General features: G+C 40.3%; 1 non-coding gene across 1 annotated transcript; it reads left to right on the top strand.

Moving 5' to 3' along the window:
• Positions 1-9,876: 9,876 nt before the first annotated feature.
• LOC149022165 (small nucleolar RNA R71) lies at positions 9,877-9,983 on the top strand. Its single transcript, XR_016172647.1, has one exon. It is a non-coding gene; the product is annotated as a small nucleolar RNA R71 (small nucleolar RNA).
• The last annotated feature ends 1,187 nt before the right edge of the window (positions 9,984-11,170 follow it).

The raw sequence follows: 11,170 nt of genomic DNA, 5'->3' as shown, positions 1-11,170 counted from the left end.
GTAAGAATGGTTTGGAGGTGGCACAAAAGCTACCTGTTCTGCAGTCAAGGCTCGGGGAGACTGTTGTTTTGTAGACACAACAGCCTTGGCAGCTCTCACCCGAAGACTCTCGGGATCCATTCTTGGAGGCACTACAAAGAAAGACAAAAGTCAGAAGGTTCAAAAAAATCGCAGTATATTCAAGAAAGTGAAACGTGGCAGTTAGAAAGCTCACGTTGAGCCAACCCCCAGTACTGAAGGATGGAGTTGTATTCCATCTCATATCCATGTATCTCTTGATACCATGGAATTGACTTGATCTTCCCAACGGTAGCTCTGTCTGTCACATCCTCCCAGCCGGTACCCTAACTGGCATACCCGAGAGTGTGATCCACAACCCTAAAGATCAAGTTGAGGAATAATCATATCCATTTTGCACAATAACATAATCAAAAGCAAGAACAAATCATAATGTTCAAGTAATTTATAATAAAAGTCAAGAAAGGATCTCAAAAGGATCACTATAGAATATCAGAGTGCGGAATAACAAGATACCAAATCAAAAGACAATTGTAGAGTATAGCAGAAATATACCCTACAAACACATGCGGAAGGTAGATCGAAATCTAAGTAAAGCTCTAAGCTAATACAAGTAAAGTAAAATATAAGTCTAGAAGAAACAAAAGATATCTAATCCACATCTTCAGTCAACTCTTCTTGTTCTTTAGTCTTCATCTTCTTCACCTTGCGCTTCCTCATACGGGCCGTCAAAGAAATCCAAACCTGTAGAGAAGTCTAACAACAGATTGTACAAAAAAAGGAATGAGTTTCGAAAGAAACTCAGTAAGGCAAGTTAATCCATAACAACATAAATAACATGGAAGCAAACCACAACAAGATGCAATGCAATATGAAACAAGTAATGTATGAATGCATCTAAACTCTATGTATGCTGGTCTCTATGGCAGACATGCTTTAAGTCATAGCACCGTACTTCTTTGGGTAGGTCACGCATACGGCTCCTGTTGGTAGTGGGTCCGGGCATCCCTCTCGGACAAACCATGGTAGGGGGTTAAGTCAACACACTCTCTCACAACCATTTGGCATAAGTACTGGCGCATGTCAGGGAAAAACCTAGCCCAATGCAAGTCATCTACTCAGTTACATCAAGTCAGGTCCAGATACTTCCATTCTTCCCCTCTCGGGATCCTTTCGGTATCCTTTCCACTAGAGTCACGGATATTACTCACCGGACTCATCAACCCTATTGGTTATCCACATATGGTAAACGGGAAGCTCTCATGTCCTCCCACGGATATAACTCACCGGTCTCGAGCGCCCATGAGCCCAAGTCTAGCCATATGCAACCCTCCAATAAATGGCCCCCACAATGTGATTCCCGTCCTCTCACGGATATAACTCACGGGTCTTGAGTGCCCGTGAATCCCCATTGCTACCACGGGTCGTTCGGTCTCAATACCCTTCCGAATCGGGTCTGATATAACAGGGGTGTATCCTAGCCAAACACTACTAGACATCCCTAGGTATGACAACCATTGATTCGGGAAAGCGTCGATGGGCAACCCCGGAAACATCCCATACTATTTCCGATAATGTCCAAGGACAGAAGTGTCAAAAGGACACTTCCCAATCCCAAACCAAACTTAAGCAAACACATTCTCAGATCAGTCATGACATACACAACCAGTAGTTCATCATATAAAAGAGAATGTAAAAGCAACATCGAATTAAGCAGTAATAAGTAATTCATATAACATAAATAATGAAAAAGATGATATAAACAAGTGCTACTGTTCCCACAGTAGGAGATCAGAATTAAATTATAATAATAGTAAGTAATCTCATAGTTCCACAAAGTAGAAACCAGAGAACAAGCAATCTATGTAGTTAAGGAATTAACTGTCCTTACCTTGATTATCGCCGAAGATAATCCAAAGATCAAAGAGAGAGACACCAAACATGGCAAATAAACCCCTAACAAGCATAGATACAACATTAGGAAAGATACCTAAAAGATCAGAGAGCAAACGAATCAAATCGAGCGAAAATTGAAGCTACTGTCTTCATTGGTCGATTGATTGTTCTACTGACCCAGTCGACCAATCGAGTCAGTACAGGATAGTGAAAACTGTTTTGGCCATAGCTTCTTCGTTTGAAGTCGGATTGATCCGAAATTCGAAGGGGAACTTCCTAGGATGTATTAGAATCATATGGGAAGATAAAATCATCAAGTCATGGTAAAAATATGGGTTCTTGATTTGACCCAAGAAACTAGGGTTAACATAGATCATGAATGGAATATAGTATGGATCAGGGATAATGAACTAGAGGATGATAGGTTATGATTCTAGTAAAGAAAACACATTGATTCGAGGTTAACAAGATCAAACAAAGGGTTCTTGGTTTGATCCAAGAGGTTAGGGTTTCACCTGTTTTTGGCTCCCATGAAAAGGTTGAGAACACCGGATGAAGGGAAGTAAATTGTTAGTCAAAAATAACAAGAAGAATCATTCAATGATAAAGTTTAGGTTCACATAACTTTTACCCAAGAGGTTACCCTCACATGGGAGGTTACCAAAGGTTCTCTGGATGACCACACAAGGTTAGGGTTTCAAAGGTTAGGGTTTCAAGATTAGGGTTTCAAGAATTCAACTGGCTGAGGTTAAGATCATGATGATGATCATGGATCTTAAAGATCACGATGAGATCATGGAATAGATGGTTGCAAGAGTGCATCATCTTCTTCCTGATCTTAACGAAGAACAGAATTAAAGAAAGAAAATTAGAGGTAGAAGAAAGAGTGAGTTAAATCATACCTTTTCCGTAGGAAGATGAAGAATTCTTCAAGTCTTTGTGAGAGATCATCAAAGAATGCAAGAGAATTGATTAGATTAGGGTTCTAACTCGTTCCAGAGGCTTAGGAGGCATAGGAGGCGGAGTATTCCCGAGATTATACTTAAATAGAAGAGACAAGACCAAATTGGTAAATTCAGACACCATTGGTCGATTGGATTGGTCTACTGGTCCAGTCGACCAATGAGTCGACCAATCAGGATAGCAAGGTTCAAACAGGGATTCGGAGGGCTATACAGGGTCAAATTGAATGAGGTTTTCTTCTACGAGTCAATCAAGAAGTCTAGTTTCCAGAAATACTTTCAGATCAAGAATTGGAGTTCATTAAGTCCACTAACTAGGCTCACCTTCTTCGATGCGCAAGCAGGATTTTCCAGACATAGTTCAGCAACTTCGGACAGGGATTTGGAAGGTTATATGGGGTCAAATTGAGTGGGGTTTTCTCCTGGAAGTCCATTAAGAAGTATAGTTTCGGGAAATATAATCGGATTGAGCACAGGAGTTCATTAGGTATTTCAACTAATTCACCCCTCTTCGGTGCGCAGATTCAGAACAAAACTGATGGCTCTCATGGAAAGGCTAGGGGTAATCAAGATTCACCCTAGGGAAAGAGAAACAAAGAATGCACAATCTGAAAAGGTGTTGGGAAGTTTCCAACAGATAAAAGGACATTAGGGTCTCAGATATGGTTACCTCTCATAAGAGTTGGTTACCTCCCATGAGAGTTACCCATAATTAACTCTTACAAAAACAACCCAAGATAGATAAAGGAACATCTCATTAATATTTCAAAATCAAGAATGGAAATAGGAAGGGTGTACCAATGAGAGAAAAGAATGTAAATAAATTCAAAGGAAAGAAATCCTAATATCCCATGGGAAGACTAGGGAGAATAAAGATTCACCCTAGGGAATAAAGATAAAGAAATCATAATAAAGAAAGTCTTGGGGAGGATCCAATGAATTAATTGAAAATAGAACGGTTGCCAATTGGTCCAAGGAAAAACAAGGATCAACTCCTCAATCATGAGGACACAAGGGAAGGTCATGGTAATAGTATGAGACCTTCCCCACAATCATAAAGATAGGTAGAAAATTCAAGGAAAGTATCATCAAGATTGTTGGTGGAATCAAATTCAAGAATTATCGCCATATGGCTTCAAGAACATAGAGTGAATTGGGGAATTCACTCTAGGGCTAAAAGAATTAGAGAAGAGGTCATTACAGCAGTGTAATACGCTTCTCATAATCAGAATATCAGAAGTAGAGAAGAAAGAATGAATTAAAGAAGAAGCGAATTGAATATTAACCTTTTAGAAGAGAAACCGATGAAGAAATCTGAACAGATGCTTGAGGGTCTTTCTTGGCTTCGAATGAGAGGATCTAGGGCTCTTCCCACGTTCTCCAAAGGTTTAGAACAGATTGGGATTGAAAAACATGGAGTTCCCCCCCCTTTAAATAACACACAGAGTCCAAGAATTACTAGGATTTCACCAAACTGACCCTGCTGATTGATTGGTTGCCAAAGAGGAAGTTCTAAAGTCCTTTCCACGTTCTCTAGAGAGTTAGAAACCTAGTGGGATGTTTACCACGAAATTAAAAGAAATAAATCTTTTAAAAACCTTAAAAACAAAAATTACCAAAATGCCACTGCCTGGACGACTTGTTCAAAAATAGGGATTTAATGGGCCTAACTTCAATATTTTTGGATGGGCTTCTTTCAACACATCATACTACTTACCTAGTATGGAGGGATGTCTTCAAACCAGGTCCAACTAAGCTTTAGGTCCATCAACCAAGTTCTTCTTCACTAGTGAGTAGTTCAATACCAAATCAATTAAGGTTTCCATAAGGAAACACCATCATCAATATCCATGGGTTTTGGGTCAAACACCATATCTTCTACTGAGATGGCCCACGAAGACATCATCCCTCATTTTGGGACATTGGATCAACCCTAAGAGAAAGGTCTGACATGGCTTCCTAAGATTTTCAAAGATAGTAAAACTGAAATCACGGTCAAACTTCAAAGTTAACATTAAACAAAACTGAAATCACGGTCCAACTTCAAAGTCAACATTTAAACAAACCCTTCTTTACCCAAAACAGATAGGGTGCCCTGGCTAGGTTTGGGCTGGATTTCACACTGTCTTCTTTGGATAATGGAAGGACCCAGTTACCCTCAGAATATGAAGTGTACTGCTTCCAGGCGGTCGGGAAGTTCAGATCTGATTGGGGCGCTCGGTAGAAAAAATACTGCTTGCGCCACCCTTTGTGATTGGAAGGGCAAGTTCCTTTGGCAAGAATGCTACCCGTCCAATCAAGCTCAACTTTGTTGTGCTTAGAAAGCACAACCCAGCCAGGAGGATGGGAAATAGAAAGAACATGAAAATGTACAAAAAGAGGAAGAGAAGGTGTGATGCCCAGTTCAAAGCATAAACCCAAGAAGCCGACGATGAGATGCCAGCTATTGGGAAGGAACATTCCAGGACAAATATCCCAGTGATTTAGAATGGCAGGAAACAAAGTATTGAAGAAGGGAAAGCGAACTCCGCTTTCCAGTGTATCTATATACCGGGAGAATTCGCCCGGAAGGATCGAATCAACCCTCTCATCAGAATTGGGAGCCCTAAGATGGTACGAGGAAGGAAAGTCAAAACCTTTGACGGCCAAAGGAAGATTTTCCTCGTTATAGGAGGAAGCAACAGAATCAGGTCCACCGGCTGACCTAGTAGGTTGTTTGGACTGCCCAGAAGATTCGGTGGCCACCTTTGGAGTCATGGATGGTCCAGACTCGGGAAGGACAGAAGAAGTCTCAGCTTTTTCTTCTACTTTTCTCTATTGGCTAACTTCTGCGAAGTCACGCTAAAGAGCAGTTAGGGTTTTCTTATCACTATCCGACTGCTCGGAGGAGACAGAAACAAAGGCCTCATCACTACTATCGCCTTTACCGGCGCTATGCACGGGGGAAATTTCAGAAGAAACCCTACTGTCCTCCATTACTGAAAAGTCTAATTGTGGTTTCTAGAGAAAAAAGAAACCTAGAGACGAAAGTAAACTTTGCAAAGGAGTCAGTAAACTTACTGAATCACTGAGGCAGAAAGCTCGAGAACGAGAGGATTGTGAAGGCGTGAAGAAGACGAAGAGGTTTCAAAATTCTAGACAAGGAGAATGAAACTTGCGAAGACAACGAATCGCTTTTAAGCACCCGCACGAGTGTTCGAGGACGTGTACGATCAAGATGAATTCAGCATCAACGATCGAGATTAGGAGACGGTTCGAAAGTTTGAACTCCCGAATCCAAAACAAATACCGTCATTAGATTGCGTGAGCAACAATAGTTTCGGCTGCAGAAGACTCGTGGTGTCACCCCCACAAAAAGTGAGAACACTCACAAAGCTCGAGAAAAAAACAAGACAGCTGCATTAAATGTGATATGACATTTAATGGGTTGGGGGATTATGCAAGACTATTGTTCGACGAAGAACCCAGTTAAAAACCAAGCCCTCAGAATCAACCGAACACTTGGTTTGGGGGGCTCGTGATATGGTGAAAATATGATCGAACTTGGTTTATTCTTGGTTCGACCCTCGACTCCGGGTCCAGGAGGTAGCTTGCTGAGGAAGAAAACTAACTCAGCCACCAGCACGCCCTAATCCGATACTATCGGAGTAGGTTGATCAAGCTAATGACGGCTAGCAGTTTCCAGCGGCTGTCAACTCATCGCTATCATACGGATAACCACCAAATAACAATCAGGTTATCCTAGGAGTCATCTACTAGTCCAAACTAGTAGAAGTCTATCACTCAACAGATCTATCTGTTAAGATCCAGCGACTACCTGAAGAAGGCTTGAATACATCCAACGAAGGAGATTCAAAGGTACACTCTATATAAGACATCACCTACCCACAAGGTAGGGACGGACGAAAACACTAGGATGCTTACTATCTGAATCATATTCTTGTTATTCATTCCTTAGCTCTGTGCTCTAGCAAAGCCGTTTATGATTAAGTTCATCAACTGACTTAGCCTTCGGAGGTGGACTCCCGATCCCAGCGGTCAGGCCACATCTGAAACTTTATTTTGCAGGTCACTCTCAGGAGATCTAAGGGCTGAGCAGATTTTGGACGCATCAATAAGCACATTAATTCACTTCTTTCTTTAATGCTCACAGTTCTAGTCCGTGCAATGTCTTGCCTCTTAAGCTTTCTAGATGGCCTATGTAATCAGTGTTGGGTCAGCTGCTCTCAAGCTAGATGGCCTTAAGGGACTAGGTGTAGAATACCCCTCGAACTTACTTACTCAAGCCAACTAGGCTACAAGCCAAGACTGGACCAAAGACACCCCAACTGTTTGACACGAGGCACGATGTTGGTGACACCGAGACCCGGTTACTAAGAAGGAGGTCAAAACTTTAAACTTCAGCATATTTTTCTTTCTTTCTTTCTTTTCTTTTTTCACATTATACTTCAATTCACTTCACATTTAAATAGTCTAAAATCGGTCTCAACTTGTCACCATAAGCACAAGGTAATACAAGACAACTAGATGGTCAAACCTTTTGGACTACCTGGAGTTCCTATTTTCTGATTCAACCTCAGTCTCAAAATGTAAAACCCATTACTATTCTCTCAAGAGGTTGTTCATTACATCAGATGGGATTTCTAAAACACTAAAACTCTCATTTTGTATCGAAGCAAGGAATTAAAACATTTATCTTACCAAAGCCAGAAAAAATTGGGCACTTTTTATCTTTGTGACAATGCTCTACCAACTATCAACAAATCTTACTCGAGTTGACACCCCCCCCACACACACACTTAAATTATGCAATGACCTCAGTGCATGCAAGATATATAAAAAAAACACGATAGAAGCAAATAGAGGAAAGAGTGTACCTGATGTTTGAAATCATGATAGAGCACGCAACAGTAAAACATAACAACAAACAAAGAAAAGAGAAGAAAAAGAACAAGAAATAACATCTAAACAAATGGGTTGCCTCCCATAAAGCTCTAAGTTTAGAGTCTTCAGCCAGACTCAGTGAGATGCAGCCAATGGAGGTGGAGGCTCAAATCTAAATGTGAATGGTGACTGCTCCAAAGAAGTGGAAGAGTCCAACAATGTATTGACTTCCTCAATATTTAGGTTAGATTCCCCAAATGGCAAGTAATACTGCAGGGGATCATCAATAAACATGTTTGGAGTATAATCAACCACTACCTCATCAATAAAGTTAATTGCAAAGCACTCTTCAGCCCTATTTGAGCTTAAGGATGCATTGAAGATGTTGACTCGAAGTTTCTTATTTCCAAATGATATGTCCATGACACCCGATCTACAATTGATGCAAGCATTCGCAGTGGCTAAAAAGGGCCGTCCAAGAATGACTGGTGGTAACTTATTAGTAGTTGTATTGTCCAAATCTAGGATCAAAAAATCAACAGGAAAATATAGATCCTCAACCTTTACCAAAACATTTTCAAGTAGCCCACGGGGTCGTTTGATTGAGCGGTCTGCCAATTGTAAAATCACATCAGTGGATTTCAAATCTCCTAGACCAAACCTATCATAAATTGAACCGGGTAAAATATTCACACTGACTCCCAAATCAAGCAATGCTTTACTTATGGATAAATCTCCAATGACACATGAAATTAAAGGTGTACCTGGATCTTTAAGTTTAGGGGGCAGTTGGTTGGATATTACCGAGCTGACTTGTTCAGTTAGGTGCACAGTTTTAGGTGTTTGAGTCTTCAACTTACGCTTTTGGGTGCACAAATCTTTTAGAAACTTAGCATAAGCTGGGACTTGCTTGATAGCATCTAATAATGGGAGATTGATATGAACTTGTTGGAATAAATCAATCATCTCTTGCATCTTAGCATTCTTTCTAGAATCTGGAATTGAGGACTCAAGAGCTTCAAGGAAGGGGGCTTTGGGAGTGTAAGATGTAGGAGTAGGACCCTCTACAATCGGAATGTGCAACCCCTTACGAGGAAATTGATGGGGAATACTCACAGGTAGTGTTTCTTTACTAGGCTTGTGTGCATCATCGCCAGTCTCATGGGTCAAATCAACCTCCTCTCGACTCTCAAGATCAATGGGCAATGGCTAGGGAGTAGGCAAAGGTGCATAATATTCCTTCCCACTACGTGTCACAATAGAGACTGCTTGGACTTGTTCTTTACTAGACCCAATTTGATGATTAGGTTTAACTATTGGTTGACTAGGTAACTGACCAACCTCCCTCCTACTGATGGCATTAGCTAGTTGACCAAGTTGGGTTTCCAATTTGTTAATGGACTGAGAATGGGAATGCAACAATTGAGTGTTTTGCTCTAATCCACTAAGTGCTTTTAGTACCTTATCATCAAATAATGAATTATGTGAGGGTTGTGGAGATGATGGTTGTTCATTCCTATAGGCATTTTGGTGCATATTAAATGGAGATGACCTATAAGGTATTTGATTAGAGGGATTGGGCATTGAGTTTCGCCATGAAAAATTGGGGTGGTTTCGCCATCCTGGGTTGTAGGTATTGGAATATGGATCATTGCCCAATTTAGAGACTTCTTGGGCCAAATGTGCATGCTCCTTAACAAACTCAGGGTATTGTGTAGCCAAACAACAATCAGTGACATGATGGGATAGGCTAGAACATAAAGCACATGCTTCAATCTGATTAGGTGGAGAGAAACTTGTAGGAAGTGGAGATGGGGTTTGTTGTCCTAATGACAAAAGATGGTCCAATTTCTTTGATAGCAAGTCAACCTTAGTGCTCATCTCAATGGTAGGATTGATCTCATAGAGACCGCTCCTCTTTGGTTTCCCAATGGATGGAATCTCAGTCCTAGTTACTGAAGCATGCTGTTGGGAGTTTTCACTAAGGGTCTCAAAAAGTTCCCATGCCTCATTCTCATTCTTGTGCATGAAAGTCCCACCACAAGAAGAATCAACCATTTGCCTATGTCGGTCTCTAAGGCCATCATAAAAGCATTGAACCAATTGCCATTTAGGAATAGCATGGTGGGGGCACTTTCTAAGTAATTCTTTTAGTCTTTCCCAAGCCTCATGAAATTGTTCTCTTTCTTGTTGGGAGAAACTCGTTATAGCTCTCCTAATGCTATTGGTACGGCCAATGGGGAAGAACTTTTTAAGGAACTCCTGTTGCATTTCTACCCAAGTGGAAATTTTAACATTGTCCAAAAAATTAAGCCAATGCTTAGCTTTATCTTTAAGGGAGGATGGGAAAAGAAGCAACCTTAAAGCATCAACTGAGAGGTTTTGAATTTTAACCGTGGATGACACCTCTAAAAACTCATCTAAGTGCTTATAAGGCTCTTCATTGGCAAGTCCATAAAAAGATGGTAGCATTTGAATCACACTAGATTTGATCTCATATTGAGCCGCCTCTATGTCAAGCAACTTAATACAAGAAACCGGAGTATATATCGTAGGAATGAAATGCTCACTCAAGGGCCTTATTGGAGGCTCATAGTTTGCCATGGTTCTTTGCCTACTAAGGTTGGCCAAAGTCTCTTCTAACTCTAAGTCAAGTGGAGTCAACTCAGGGTTTAGGGACTGACGACCATGCATACACACAGAAGAAGAAAAAAAGAAGCTAAATAAGTGAAATTCAAAGAAAATAACTATAGCAAAAGGGAGAGTTTCGGACGTACCTAAAGCGCAATCCACGTGATCTTTCGAACAAAAGTTACACATGTGGGATCTGAGGGATGGGGATTTTAAAAAATTAACCTAAACAACTCAATCTAATGCAAATATTACAATTGAAAAGTCCTAAATACAATTATATCTAAGAAAGAAAAGATAACAACCTAAACTAATTATCGAATCGCTACTCTTGCAGTTACCTACAAAACAAAAGTAAAAGAGATTCGTTAAATAAGCAAAGAAAAATTAAAAATTAAAAACACTAAAATTACTCTAAAAATTATGCCTAATTGACAAAAATCAATCCTAGCAACCGTGCTTTGGTTCCCCGGCAACGGCGCCAAAATTTGATCGTGTCGCTAACCAATCAAAAATAAAATCCTATACTAATCTAGCAAGCAGAAAGTATGGGGTCGAACTATGGGGAACTAAAAGGCTAAGTCACTAAGATTGAAATAAAAATAAAAAAAACTAAATTTAAACTAAATCTACTAATTAATGCAAAAACATTAACAATGAATACGTGAAGATCTTTGTGATTTCAAATCCCCAATGCTTTTCCCTAACTGATATAACTCTACACTTCAAAGTAAATTAGGGATGGTCTTCCTAGATATGCCCTATCTTCGCAAGACTAT

Source organism: Hakea prostrata, chromosome 3, assembly GCF_041222555.1.
Source record: "Hakea prostrata isolate BN-2017 chromosome 3, UWA_Hpros_2, whole genome shotgun sequence".
NCBI lineage: Eukaryota > Viridiplantae > Streptophyta > Magnoliopsida > Proteales > Proteaceae > Hakea > Hakea prostrata.
Note: the sequence above shows the minus strand (reverse complement) of the source record. Positions and strands in the feature narration are given on the sequence as shown.